Source organism: Gopherus flavomarginatus, unplaced genomic scaffold (assembly GCF_025201925.1).
Source record: "Gopherus flavomarginatus isolate rGopFla2 unplaced genomic scaffold, rGopFla2.mat.asm mat_scaffold_46_arrow_ctg1, whole genome shotgun sequence".
In the NCBI taxonomy this organism is placed as follows: Eukaryota; Metazoa; Chordata; order Testudines; family Testudinidae; genus Gopherus; species Gopherus flavomarginatus.
Window position 1 is genome coordinate 2506365 of NW_026115095.1, and position 14965 is coordinate 2521329.

General features: G+C 56.5%; 1 non-coding gene across 1 annotated transcript; it reads right to left on the reverse strand.

Moving 5' to 3' along the window:
• Positions 1 to 6250: 6250 nt before the first annotated feature.
• TRNAS-UGA (transfer RNA serine (anticodon UGA)) lies at positions 6251 to 6332 on the reverse strand. Its single transcript has one exon. It is a non-coding gene; the product is annotated as a tRNA-Ser (tRNA).
• Positions 6333 to 14965: the final 8633 nt, after the last annotated feature.

A 14965-nucleotide genomic window follows, 5' to 3' on the forward strand; every position in this document is an offset into this window, starting at 1 on the left:
GGCGGTTTTTGTCGGTCACAGATACAAACATCCATGCTGTAGGGGTCCCGAGGGACTTTGTGGGGCTCTAGGGGTCACAGATACCTACCTACAGTCTGGAAGGTTCCTGTGGGTATTAAGGGGTGTGTGGGGCATACAGATGCCTACATCTGGGCTTGTGGGTTCCCTGGGGAGCTTAGAGGTTTGTGGAGAGCACAGATACCATTATCCAGGCTAGATGGGTCCTGGTGGGATTAGGGGGTTGTGGGGGGCACAGATACCTATGTAAGCAGAAGCAGGATGAACTCTACCCTCACATCTGGTGGTGAATTATGGCAAGTGTGGAAAAGGATTTCAGGGTCTGATCATGTTTGCATAGACACACCCACCGTGCGTGACACGGCCACGGCAGCCTGGGATGGTTACTTTGGCAGCTATGGTATCCCCAGTGTATTTGTTGTTGGGGTGTGAGATGTGGAGTGTTGTCACCCTGATTGTGTGGATGAGGAACTGTGAAACAGCTTTGAGACAGGGATTCTCACCATCAGTTGAGTGGCACTCACTAGACAAGGGAGTGGGCTCCTTGGATGAGCCAGAAACACCAATTACATCTTCTTCTCTTTTAACAGTTGAACAGTAGAGTTGGTTGTTAAATTTCTTAATAACTGAAGATCCAGGTTCCTGAGCTGAAGTCACTGAAGTGCTGTGTTAAATAGTGGGGGAGTTTGAAACAATATTGCAGAGCAGCTGATGGAGAAGAGCAGTTTGTGGAACACTTGGAATGGCTCACGGAGTGAAGTAAGCTAAGCAGTTTTTGGAGACAGCTGGAGCAGATCACAGGTTGGCTGGTGGAGCAGAGCAGCTGGTGGACTGAGCTGAGCAGTTTGTGGGAAAGGTAGAAGCAGAATCCCACGGAGAGGCAGGGCAGACAGCAGTGGACCACGTAAGGTGCCCCTTTCTACCCAGCCTGGCAGGGGGGAAAACCCGGCAGATAGACTCTTGAACTCTGGGGCTGCGGGACTGTGGGTGATTATGGGGTTGCTGGAGTCTTGAAATATTTGAGGTATTGTACTTTGGAGTCTTGGGGTGATTTGGAGATTGCTAGATTTTAGAGCCCAGAGAAAAGGACACGGCCTAGTTGACGTGTTTTCCAAATTTAATGCTATGTTGTTTATCTCACGTTATTAAACATTTTCTGCTATACCCAGATTCTATGATTGCGAGAGGGGAAGTATTGCCTCTTTGAGGCACCTAGGGGTGTGTATGTAAAATTTTCCCATGTCACTGGGTGAGGGCTCGATCTGGTTTGCATTACGTAATGGGGAAGGGACCCCTATGTATTGAACCCAGTCCTTGCTGCTATCAATTCAGCCTGGCAGACGGGTTCCACCTATGTCCAGGCTGAAGGGGTCCCTGGGGGTTTTAGGGGGTTCCTGGGGGGCACAGAGATCTAGGTCCAGGCTGTAGGGGTCCCTGGGGGGCTCAGGGGTTTGGTGGGGGGCACAGATACCTACGTCCCAGCTGCAGGGGTCCCAGAGGGGCTTAGGGGGTGTCATGGAGTGTGGTGGAATCTGGCCCTGCACCCCTCTTCCAGGGACACACAGTGACTCAGCCAGCCAGTAAAACAGAGGGTTGTTTTGGCCAACAGGAACGAAGGATACAGCAGGGCTTTGGGGCACAACCAGGACCCGTCAGTCGAGTCCTTCTGGGGGTTCAGGAAGCTTAGTTCCCAGTTTGGGATTCTCTGAATTCCAACTACCCAGCTCCAAACCAAAACTGAACTAACTCCCTCCAGCCGACCCCTTCCTGTGTCCAGCTTCCCGGGCAAAGGTGCTCACTCTCTCAGCCCTGCCTAGCTCGAGTTACAGGCTTAGGTCCTGTCCCTCACCTAAAGTCACCCCCTGCTCTCCCAACCCCCACACAGACAGTCCCCACTCCATCACAGTAATGCCCAGAGCATTTTGCGCATGGAGCAACAGTAAAACTGTGTGGCCATGCAGGGTAATGCCCAGAGCATTTCCCCCGTGGAGCAACGGTGACACCATGTGGCCACACAGGGTAATGCACAGAGCTTTTCCCTGCATGGAGCAACAGTGACACCATGTGGCCACGCAGGGTAATACACAGAGCATTTCCTGCATGGAGCAACAGTGTCACCATGTGGTCACGCACGGTAATGCACAGAGCATTTACTGCATGGAGCAACAGTGACACCATGTGGCCACACAGGGTAATGCACAGAGCATGACACCTACGTGAAGGCTGTAGAGATCCCTCGAGGGCTTACGGGAGTTCGTAGGGTCACAGATACCTACATCCAGTATGGGCGGGACCCTGGGAGAGTTAGGGGGGTTGTGAGGGGCATAGGTACTTGTGTCCAGGCTGTAGAGGTCCTGGTGGGGATTAAAGGCTTCCTGGAGGACAGCAATATCTACGTCCAGGCTGAAGGGGTCCCTGGACGCTTAGGGGGTTGTGGTGAGCGCAGTGATCCCTGGGGGTATAGGGACTTGGTGAGGGGCACAGATACCTATGTATGTCCTGGAGGGGTCCCTGGGGGGGGGCTTAGTGATAGTGTAGGAGACACGTCCAGGCTATAGGCATTCTGGGGGGGCTTAGGGCTTTGGGGGGGCACAGATACCTACATCCAGGCTGGAGAGGTTCCGGAGAGGATTAGGGGTTTTTGCGGATGGCAGAGATACCTATCTCCATACTCTAGGGGTCCCGGGGGGCTTAGGGTTTTTTGGGAGGCACAGATATCTATGTCCAGGTTGGAGTGGTTCCTGGGGGGTTTAGGGAGTTCCTGGGGGGCACAGATACCTAGGTCCATGCTGTAGGGGTCCCTGGGTGGATTAGGGGTTTTCTGGGTGGCAGAGATACCTACGTCTAGGCTGTAGGGGTCCCTGGGAGGCTTAGGGGGTTTGTGGGGGGCAGCGATACCTACTTCCAGGCAATAGGGCTTCCAGGGGGAATTAGTGTGTTGGGGGGGCACAGATACCTAGGTTCAGGCTGGAGTGTTCCCGGGGGGGGGGGCTTAGGCCGTTTGTGTTGGGCACAGATATCTGCATCCAGGCTTGAGGGGTCCCTGGGGGGGCTAAAGCGGTTTCTGGTGGGCACAGATAACTACCCCCAGGCTGGAGGGGTTTCTCAGCACTTAGAGGTTGTGGGGGGCACAGATACTTCCATCCAGGCTGGAGGGTCCCTGGGGGGCTTAGCGGGTTCATGTGGGGCACAGATACCTAAGTCCAGGCTGGATGGGTCCAGGGGGGGCTTATGGGGTTCAGGGAGCACAGATGCTTATCTGTAGGCTATAGGGGTCCCTGGTGGGCTTAGGGGGTTTTGGGGGGGGCCCAGATACCTAAGTCCATGCTGTAGGCGTCCCTACAGGTGCTTATGGGTTCGTGGGGTGCACAGATACTTATGTCCAGTCTGGAGGGGACAGGGGGGGTTGGGGTTTCATGAGGGGCACAGATATGAACCTCCAGGCTGTAGGAGTCCCAGGGAGGCTGTGGGGGTACAGATACCTACATCTAGTCTGGAGGGGTCCTGGGGGTTATAGGGGGTTTGTGGGGGGCACAGATACCTAGGTACAGGCTGTCGGTGTCCCGAGGAGATTAGGTGGTTCACTGGGGGCTCAGATACATCCAGGCTGGATGTGTCCCGAGGAGCTTAGGGGGTTTGTGGGGTGCTCAGACACCTGTGTCCAGGCTGTAGGGATCCCTGGGAGGTTAGAGGTTCGTGGGGGTCACAGATAGGGACTTCCAGGCTGAAGGGGTCGCTGGGACGTTTAGGGGGTTTGTGGGAGTACAGATACCTACGTCCAGGCTAAAGGGGTAATGGGGGTGCTTAGGGAATCGGGGCGGACACAGATACCTACGTCCAGGGTCTAGGGGTCCCGAGGGGATTGGGGGTTGAGGGGGGAACAGATGCCTACGTCCTAGCTGAAGGGGTCCTGGGTGGTTTAGGAGGTTCGTTGGAGTCACAGATACCTAAGTCCAGGCTGTAGGGGTTCCTGGGGCATTCGGGGATTTCTGGGGGTCACAGATACCTACGTTCAGACTGGAAGGGTTCCAGAGGGCTTAGGAGATTTATAGGGGGACAGATACCAACATCCTGGCTGTAGTGGTTCCCATGGGGATTAGGTGGTTTATGGGGGGCACAGATTACTCATAGACTCATAGACTCTAGGACTGGAAGGGACCTCGAGAGGTCATCGAGTCCAGTCCCCTGCCCTCATGGCAGGACCAAATACTGTCTAGACCATCCCTAATAGACATTTATCTAACCTACTCTTAAATATCTCCAGAGATGGGGATTCCACAACTTCCCTAAGCAATCTATTCCAGTGTTTAACTACCCTGACAGTTAGGAACTTCTTCCTAATGTCCAACCTAAATCTCCCTTGCTGCAGTTTAAGCCCATTGCTTCTTGTTCTATCATTGGAGGCTAAGGTGAACAAGTTTTCTCCCTCCTCCTGATGACACCCTTTTAGATACCTGAAAACTGCTATCATGTCCCCTCTCAGTCTTTTCTTTTCCAAACTAAACAAACCCAATTCCTTCAGCCTTCCTTCATAGGTCATGTTCTCAAGACCTTTAATCATTCTTGTTGCCCTTCTCTGGACCTTCTCCAATTTCACCACATCTTTCTTGAAATGTGGTGCCCAGAACTGGACACAATACTCCAGTTGAGGCCTAACCAGCGCAGAGTAAAGCAGAAGAATGACTTCTCGTGTCTTGTTTACAACACACCTGTTAATGCATCCCAGAATCATGTTTGCTTTTTTTGCAACAGTATCACACTGTTGACTCATATTAAGCTTGTGGTCCACTATGACCCCTAGATCTCTTTCTGCCATACTCCTTCCTAGACAGTCTCTTCCCATTCTGTATGTGTGAAACTGATTGTTCCTTCCTAAGTGGAGCACTTTGCATTTATCTTTATTGAACTTCATCCTGTTTACCTCAGACCATTTTCTTTGGCAAGTCAGGAAGGGCAAAGGCTAGACTGGAAGCACCTGCGGCTCATGCCCCAGCCTTTGTGACACCCAACCCCCAACTCCTTTCCAGGCTCTAGCTGAAGCCAGAGCATTGGCCTGAGCCGCCAAGAAGAGGTTCCAGCCCTGATGGGAGCAGGACTTTCAGCACGAAGGTAAAACTGCAGCAACACAACCATGAAGCAACTTGAACTCTGAATGCCTGCTCTGAAGTCAGACATCTTATCCATTAGGCCACATGAGAAAAGCCCCTCCAAGCACTTCTTTAGAAAAGGCAGACACTGTGTTTCTCAGGTCTTCTACTGATGGGGGCCTGAGACTCTCTGGGCACAAGAAGCAGAGTTCCCAGCGACACGTGAGAATTAATTCTATGGAGCCAGGTACAGGACTTTGGCAGGGAGGCTCAGGAGTGGGGGATTGGGGTGCAGTGGACGGGCTGGCTGTCTAGGTGAGGAGATTTAGTGACCCTCAGGTGCAGGTTGGAGGAAGAGGAGGAGGAATTGGCAGTGGCCGTGGAGAAGAAGAGGAGGGGTGGAGACTCTTAGCAAGCCTGGCTAGCTCAGTCAGTAGAGCATCAGGCTCTTAATGGGAGGGCTGGGGTTTGAGCTGCTGTCCAGGGACTCAGCTTTTAAGTTACCTTGTGTGCCAGGAGCCAAATGATTCCTGGTGGTGCCCAGAGCCATGTGTGGGACAGAGAGGCTGAGACTTGTGGCACCTGCTCTGCGGCAGGGATCCTGGCAGCTCAGACTCAGGGAAGGCTTCTACGGTCAGAGGTGCTGACTTTGAGAGTTCCCAGGCAGTGCTCAATGCCTGCTCCACCTCAGGCCCTGCCCCCAAATCATCAAATCTCTTCCCACCCCACCCTGCCCCACTTCTTTCTCTCCTCACTCCTCCAGCACACCCCATCAATGGCCAGCAGGAGGCGCTGAAGGAGAAGAGGAGGAGCTTATCAGCCAGGCCTGCTAGCAGGTGGGAGGTGCCAGGGCAGAGTTGGCTGCTGGGCACCTTTTTTTTTCTCTCTGTTGCTTCTGCAGCCCCCATGGATTCGCTGACTTGGCTCCTTTCACACGCTAGAGAGAGAAGCAGAACCAGGGCTATGGCTGATCTATGGGGCACTAGGTGAGTGCCAGAGGCTTCAGGTGCTGAGAAGTGGTGTCCCAGGAATCTCTATGAAAGGAGCAGAACAGGATTTACTTGGGGTGGGGAGAGAATTGAGAGTGTCTCAGGGGGTTGTTGAGGGGTATTGCCCGGGTTAGAGAGTAGCTAAAACATGGGCCTCGCTGTGAGCAGGATTTGAACCTGCACAGGGAAACCCTATTGGATTTCAACTCTAACGCCTTAACCACTCGGCCATCACAGCTGTGAGCACAAAACTGCCCCACTGCCAGAGAAACTGGTAAAGAATCACAATGCCCAGGTGTGAAGTCATCTGAACTACAGAATTCCCACAGCAAACCTGGCTCCCAAAGCACAGGGGGGATTTTGGGTTTGTTCTCTTTGCTTAGCCATGTGCAGTCGCACAGAGAGCGCGTTTAAAAGTCTCCCCTCCCACAGAGCGGGAATGGGAAATGATTCTTAACTTGAAGCTTGATGTGAATGAGGATGTCCGGACCACAGGGCCAGGGACTGGCCTTTGCTATAGAAACCAGTGACACACGGAACCAGGCTAAGGAAAATGTTTCCTGGAGTCAGTAACTGGAATAGCAGCAGTATTGTGCAGAGAAATGTCTCACAAGAGGAGTCAGCGCATTGGTGGTTCGGTAGCAGAAGTCACAGATACAGCGGGGGAGGTCTGTGGATCGGGAGTGAGGGGCACTGGCAGAGCTGTGAGAGGGGAGCCCAGGGCTGGGATAACAGGGGCTGTGGGTCAGGACAGGCAGTTCTGCGCAGAGTGTTCAGAGCTGCCCTGTATCTGCCCTTTCTCTGCACCGTCCCTGCTCCCAGAATGCACCAGGCCCTGGACTGAACTCTTCCCCTGCAGGCTGAGCTGGTTTCGTTTGCTGTGATCCTGTTGGATGGGCAGGGGGGGAAGTGACAGTCCCAGCCCACAGCCAATGCCCCCCTGTCACCCAGCACCCTTGGCCCCAGATCCACCCAGCCTAGTAGAGAACTCAGCAGGGCAGGTCAGCCAGGAGCTGTGCCCCGCCAGGCACTCAGGGGCATCTACCCTGCAGCTGGGGGATCTCCCCAGCATGGTCCATAGGAGCTCACGCATTAACGGGGTAGCGGCAGCAGCTGTGTGGTGGGTTGGGCTGGTGACCCGGGTCCATCTCCTGGGGTCGGTTGGGTTCATGCTCAGACGACTGGCCCAGTTACCGGCCGAGCCCCCCAGCCACGCTGCTGCTGTTAGCGCACTAGCCTTGGGTGGAAGCTGCTGGCTGGCTGGACCCTGAGGGTGGATCCGGCACTAGGGGAAAGCCTCCGGCCTGGAGATTCGTTGCCAAGATTCCTGGGAGCTGCCCATCCCCATGGCTTGTGTGGCTGCCCCCCGGGGCCCAGCAATGGCTCTGGAGGGTGACTCGCGGCACCTGCGGGGAGGTGATCCAGGCAGCGGGCAGCTGGGGGGTCTGACTTACTGATAAAATTGGTCTCTTCATTCCCTGGTGCTCGGCAGCCTGGGTCAATACCGACACCTCCCAGGAACAGGTCGGGGTTGGGTGGGGTTAGAATTTCCCTCCAAAGCGATTTTAGGGTCTGATCCTGCAAGTCCCCCATGTACTCAGTACAGGATGGGAAATCTCAGGGGTTGTGTTCACCTGTTCCCAGGGCTGTGTCCTCAAGACAGATTTGTGGGAGAAAGGAAATCACCACCGAGAGAGGAGTTGGGCTCAGGGTGGATTTTTGTGCTTTGGCAGGAAATTTAGGATCTGGGACTGGAGCCTTAAAGAGGGAGCGGGTGAAGGCTCCCCTCTGCTTTCAGGCTGAAGGAATCCTGGGTTTGGTTAGTCCATCCGGGGGGTCACATCACTCCCAGGCAAAGAGAGGAGGAGAACTCCCCCCACAATGACACATGCAGATCCTGGAGAAGAAGAAAGAGACAAGAGACCAGCAGCAGGTGAAGGTGACTGAGGAGGGGAATCCCTTGTGCATGTTACGGAGCACTTGGGAAGCTGTGGCCATTCAAACACACTGAGCTTTACTAACGAGCAAGGCCAGACTGCTGTGACTCGGAGAAGGGTTTAGGTGTCATAATGAACAAACAACTCAGCATGAAATGCCCGTGCGATGCTGTCATTGTCCTTGGATGTACAGACAGGAGAACAGTGACTAGATATAGGGCACTAGTGTTATCTCTGTATAACATGGGTCAGACCAACACTGGACTCTTGCACACAGTCATCTTGGCCACATTTTAAGAAGAAGAATGAAAAATTGGATGGGGGGCAGAGAAGAGAAAAAAAAGTGCTGAAAAGTTGCCTTCCAGTGCAAGACAAGAGCTCAGTCTGCTCAGTTTATCACAGAGAAGACCAAGAGGTCACTTGATGACAGTGTGTAAATCCCCTCCCAAAGAGAAAATTCTGGGTACTGAAGGGTTCTTTAACCCAGCAGCAAAAGGCAGAACAAGAACCAGTGGCTGGAAATTAATGGCAGAGAAACTAAACTGAGAAATAAGGGACACATTTGCAATCGGGTGATTAAACATTGGAACAAAGTACCCAGGGCAATGATGGATTCTTCACCCCACATGGGAGTGGCAGGAGGGGGCAGGGGGTGCTGAAGAAAGTGCTCTCGGGTGAGATAGAAAACCATTTCTCTCCGGTGCTTGGCTGGTGGCCTTGCTCTCATGCTCAGGGTCTCCCTGATCTCCGTTGCTGGGGTCAGGAAGGAATTTCCCCCAGCTCACACTGGCAGGGATGTTGGAGTTTTTGTCATCCTCTGTGGCATGGGGCACAAGTCACTTGCCCAGATCAGCTGGGTACCTCTCACCAAATCCACTCCAGTGCAGGGGCCTCCAGTATTGGTACCCCTCTGCCTCTCCTATGCGCCGTCTGTAGCACACAACGGGATATTCTCCTAAGGGCTGGAATATTTTGGTTTAATCCCAGTGGTTGGGCTCTGTGCAGGGGTGACTTTGTGGCCTGTCACATGCATGGGGGTTAGACAGGATTATTTAGTTGTCTTGACTGGCCTTAAAATCTAGACATGGATGTTCTGGCTACAATGTTGCAGTGTCTGACTCGTGGTCTCTCCAGCTCCCAAGGGCCTCGTTCCAATCGAATTCCAGGCCAGGATTCAGAGACTGGCCGCTGCAGGGCAAGGCAATGGGGGCTGGTGGGAGTCACTTTGGGGCTGTCACTAGCCACAGAAAACAAAACCTCTCCCAACATCCCGACTGCTGCCATCAGGGCATCTGGCCGTAGAGGAGCCGGGTCAGCGCCCTCCGTGGAAGGAGTCGGGGGGATGGAAACCCCCAGGATGGGGAGTTGTGTGTTTCAGCCGTGTTAGTATCACTCAAACACATGCGCAGTACCCACACGCAGAGCCAGTTCATTCTGTAAAACCCCCAGACCCACGAGGGGCATGTTAATCTCAGCACAAGTTCTGCTTTAACCCATTAGAAATAACCCTGTAATTATTGTGGCGTCTCAGTGCCAGAGGACGCCAAACCCCTGAGCTGTCAGTAGAGCAGCCCGGGCCTGTGGGAGCCGGGCGGGGGGGCCACAGGGCAGAGGCAGCGCGGAGTGAAAGGGCTTCACCACCCCCAGATGGGCCTGGGGGGGTCACGGGGGGGCTGAGCTGTCTCTTTCCCATCCTCCCAAGGATTGCGGAGACAAGCAGGTGTGAGCCCCGGGCTCAGATTTCTAATTGTAGCTGTGATGGCACAATGGGAGGAGGATTGAAGCCGAAACCCTGGGGTGCAGGAGTAGCGAGAAGAGGAGCCTCACCACCATTGCTTTTTCTTTTCCTCTTGTGTTGTGTTTCATAGCAAGGGAAAAGAAGTCGCGGGGATGGAGTCCAGCCCTGAGGTGAGATGGAAAGTGAACAAGAGCAGTGACAGCGTGAATCCTGTTGATGCCAGGCAAGAGCTGCCCAACTGGGACAAGAGTAACCGTCTCTGTCGGTGAGATGTGTATCTGGTTTGGGAAGGGCTCTGGTCACAGCTCTCCTGGCTCCAGGCAGGGACTTCCCTTTACCTGGGTGTGGGTTTCCGGACTATCTGTGGCTTCAAGGGAGATGATGTTGCCATTTGTGAAGGCTGATCATCTCTCTGGCCAGGAGTGGTGTGTGCTCCCTAGCAGAAAGTTGGATCCATGAGGGTGACTCCCTGTTGTGAATTTCTTTCGTCCTCCTAGGTTTCTCTCTCTGTGTTGGCCAACTTTCACTCAAACTCTCTCTGTCTCTCCTTTCATGGACAGCTGTCATGTTCAGTTGCCTGCATTCTCTTCCTCTGCTCCCCCTCCCCCAGTCTCCTATGGGCTCAGCTGGGTCTATCTACCCACGGGCAGGGTCTCTGCCATACTGGGAAGGATGTGTCCTGCCTGCCAGGATAAGGGGGTTGCTCCTCCCACCCCCTATCTTCCGGAAGACCTCATTGCTGTAACTGGTCACAGTGTGAGTGACCATTCATGTCTTTGGGGCTGTGAGGTCTGAGAGTGAGAGGGGTGGGCTCACGGTCATGGCTTTGGGCAGAGGAGAAGTGGGGCTGGGATTAGAGATGCCCCTTTCACCCGCTAGCTCCATTACTGCATCACTCAAAAGCCTCGCTCAGGGTCCACTATGCTTCCTTGTGCTGGGCACTGCAGGGACAATCAGAGGGACAGCAGGATGCATGAGGAAATAGATGAGTGTGTGAGGTAGATGGGTGAAGGGGTGTGTGTGGCATACACTGGGGATGGATGGGGGGTTGAGGGTTGGACAGACAGCAGGACAGATGGAGAGCTGTAGGGAGGGATGGTGGTGTCACAGGCTGGACTTGTGATGGGTTCAGCTCATGGCCACTGACTCTATCATCTCCTGCCCCCATCTGCCCGTCTGACTCTGCCCCTGTTTCTTGCAGGCAGCACTCAGCAGAGTCTGGCCCTGTTGTTACACTGGTGCCTACATCCAGCGCACACCTGTGCATAATGTGCTCCTGGAGAGCTCAGGCAGGGAGAAGCATGTGGCTCATGGCTGCTGAACCAGCTACTCCAAAGAGTGCCGCAGATCTCCCCCTCCTTGGGCAGCAACACCCTGACTGGGGGGTTCCCTGTCCCTCCTCGCTGCCAAAGCAGCCTGCTCAGCGCAGAAACCGAGGTCACCTGCCTCCGCCCAGCCTCTAGCTGGAGCTGCTCCAGCCCCGAACTGCTGGTATCCAGCCTGGCTGGAGTTGGTGCGATGTCCTAGTGGAGTCCGTTCTTTCTCCCTGGTAGATTATGATTTTCCCACTGTAGTTAGTTGCTCTTTCTCTGCTTCCCCATAGCCCCTCCCCAGTGATAGTGACCTCTGCTGGCCAGGCACGGGAGTGTCCTGTAGGTGCCTTCTTGTAGGAGCAGTGACTCCTGGTGGCGAGGGGCAGCAATGCCTGGCATGTATCCCGCCTAGCATTGCTGCAGTGACCCCTGATGGCAACTGAGGGCAGTTGTCTATGTGACCCCACTACTCCCATTGTGCCTGTGAGCGCTGGTGGGTAGGTGAGGCAGGGCTCTGTATGTATATCAGCCATTGGGGAGAGCCCTCTGCGTATCCCACTCTCATCTCGGTGACTCGTGTTGCCCAGGTGGCGCAGTCCCTGTGTGTATTTACTTCCCCCAACCCCTGCATTGGGCCTATGACCACTGGTAGCCAGAGGAGTCAGTGCCCAAGCTGTATTCTTCACCTCCCCCAAGGTGGCAGGGTGCCTGGGTGGCTGTGTCAGGCAGTGCCCTGGGTATCTTCCAACCCCTTTGTGGCAGTGAGCCCTGCTTCTGGTGTGTATCACTCCCCCACTAGGGATGTGCACTGGTGGCCAAGTATGGCAGTGCCCTTTGTGTAGCCCCCTCCCTCCCACCCTGCCCCAGGGTGACCAGATAGAAAGTGTGAAGAATTGGGATGGGGTGGGGGATAATAGGCACCAACATAAGAAAAAGGCACCGAATATCAGGACTGTCCCTATAAAATCGGGACATCTGGTCACCCTATCCCCTCTACCCCTGTGCCAGGTATGGCAGGCACTGATCCCTGGCATCCCTGTGGGGCAGTACCCTCTGTCTATCCCCCAATTGGGGCAGTGACCCCTGCTAGTCAGGTGGGGCAGTGCCCTGCGTGTGTGTGTCCCCTATTTAGGTAGTGACCCCGATGGCTAAGTGAGGCAGTGGCCTTTGATTTCCTCTTCTCTCCCCAGCCCCCTCTGTCTCTGGGGTAGGGCCCCCAGTTGGGGCACTACTCGATGTGTATCTCTACTAATTGGAGCAGTGACCTCCCCGTGGTGCCCTGCTGTGGCAGTGCCCTATTGGTATCTCCCACCCCCTCTCCCCACGCCATTGTGGTAGTGGCCACTCCAGGCAGTGGCCCGTTTATCATCTCCCCCCAACCAGCACCATAGCAGCAGTGCCCCCTGGTGGCCATGTGCGGCAGTGCCCTGCCTGTATCCCCCCCAACCATTGCTGCAGTGACCCCAGGTGCCCAGGTTGAGTAGTAGCCTGTGTGTACCTCAGCTCTTGGGGCAGTAACGTGTGGGGCCAGCTAAGACAGTGCACAGTCTGTGACGTCTGGTGGCCACGTAGGGCAGTGGCCTGTATGTACCATCTACTCTGGAGAAGTGACCCATCTCCACGGGCCCCAACCGTGCGGGCCCTGATCCCAGCTCCAGGGACCCAACCCGCAGGGGCCCTAACCCCAGCTCCAGGGGCCCAATCAGTGCGGGCCCTGACCCCAGCTCCAGGGACCCAACCCGTGCGTCACCTAACCCCAGCTCCAGAGGCCAAACCTTGCGAGCCCTAACCCCAGCTCCAAGGTCACAGCCCGTGCGGGCCCTGACCCCAGCTCCAGCGGCTCAACCCGTGGGGGCAAAGACCCCAGCTCCAGGGGCCCAGCCCGTGCGGGTCTTGACCTAAGCTCCAGGGGTCGAACCCGTGGGGGCAAGGACCCCAGCTCCAGGGGCCCAACCCCTGGGGGCCCTAAACCCAGCTCCAGGGGCCCAACCCGTTAGGGCCCTGACGCCAGCTCCAGGGGCCCAACCTGTGGGGGCCCTGACCCCAGCTCCAGGGGCCCAACCCGTGCAGGGCATGACCCCAGTTCCAGGGGTCGAACCCAGTGGGGCCCTGGTCCCACCCAGTGGGGCCCTGACTCCAGCTCCAGAGGCCCAACCCGTGGGGGCCCTGACTCCAGTTCCAGGGGCGCTCCCCGTGGGGGCCCTGACCACACCTATAGGAGCACACCCCGTACGGGTCCTGACTCCAGCTACAGGGGCCAAACCCATTGGGGCCCTGACCCCAGCTCCAGGGGCCCAACCCGTGGGGGCCCTCCCCCCAGCTCCAGGGGTCCCACCCGTGGAGGCCCTGACCCCAGCTCCAGGGGCCCCACACGTGCGGTCCACGACTGCAGCTACAGAAGCCCCACCTGTGGGGGCCCTGACCCCAGCTCCAGGGGCCAAACCCGTCAGGGCCCTGACCCCAGCTCCAGGGACCCAACCCGCAGGGGCCCTAACCCCAGCTCCAGGGGCCCAATCAGTGGGGGCCCTGACCCCAGCTCCAGGAACCCAACCCGTGCGTCCCCTGACCCCAGCTCCAGGGGCCCAACCCTTGCGAGCCCTGACCTCAGCTCCAAGGTCACAGCCCGTGGGGGCCCTGACCTCAGCTCCAGGGGCCCCAACCGTGCGGGCCCTGACCCCAGCTACAGGAGCCCCACCTGTGGAGGCCCTGACCCTAGCTCCAGGAGCCCCACCTGTGCGGGCCCCGACTCCAGCTGTAGGGGCCCCACCCGTGGTGGCCCTGACCTAAGCTCCAGGGGCCCCACCCGTGCAGGCCCTGATCTCAGCTCCAAGGGCCCCACCCATCGGGGCCCTAACCTCAGCTCCAGGGGCCCAAACCGTGCGGGCCCAGACCCCAGCTCCGGGGGCCCAACCTTGGGAGCTCAGACCCCAGCTCCAGTGGCCCAACCCGTAGGGGCCCTGACTCAGCTCCAGGGGCCCAACCCGTGGGGGCCCTGACCCGAGATCCAGAGCCCCAACCCGTGACGGTCCTAACCCCAGCTCCAGCAGCCCCTCCCGTGGCGGCCTTGACCCCAGCTCCAGGGGCCCAACCCGTGCGGGCCCGGACCCCAGCTCCTGGGCCCCACCCGTGGGGGCCCTGACCCTAGCTCCAGGGGCCAAACACGTGCGGGCCCTGACCCCAGCTCCAGTGGCTCCACCACTGCGGGCCCTGACCCCAGCTCAAGGGGTCCAACCCATGGGGGCCCTGTCCCCAGCTCCAGGGACCCCACCCGTGCGGACCCTGACCCCAGCTCCAGGGGTTCGACCCGTGCGGGCCCTTACTCCTGTAAGCAGAGTCAGGATAAGCTCTACCCTGACATCTGGTGGAAAGAATTTCAGAGAGTGTATTTGCATAGGCACTCCCACCCTATCCCAGACTGCCAAGCTGTGGGACTGCTTGGTGACAAATTGCTCACCCTCAGTTGGGTGGTACTGGCTAGACATGGGACATGGGTTCCAAAACCCAGAGAATGGAGAGAGTGGGTAGGGATAGGTTTCTGTGCCTGGTGGTGCAGGGTCCTTGTGGAGCCAGAGGCACCAGTTTTACCCCGTCCTCTCTCCACTGTGGAATGTCAGAGTTGTTTTTTTTTATTCCCTTAAGAATTTAATTACAGGTTACTGAGCTGAACTCACTTTGGGCTAATGGTGCACTAGCACTGGGGCTCCCCTACTATGAGCTGGAATCACTAAGAGCTGAAAATCACTGAGCTGAGAGCACTGAGTACTGTGCTAACTAGTGGGGAGCCCAAAGCTATACTGTGGAGCAGAGCTGCTGGCGGAGTGGAGCAGTTTGTGGGGACGGCTGGAGCGGATCACGGGACAGCTGGTGGCAGCGCAGGGACTGG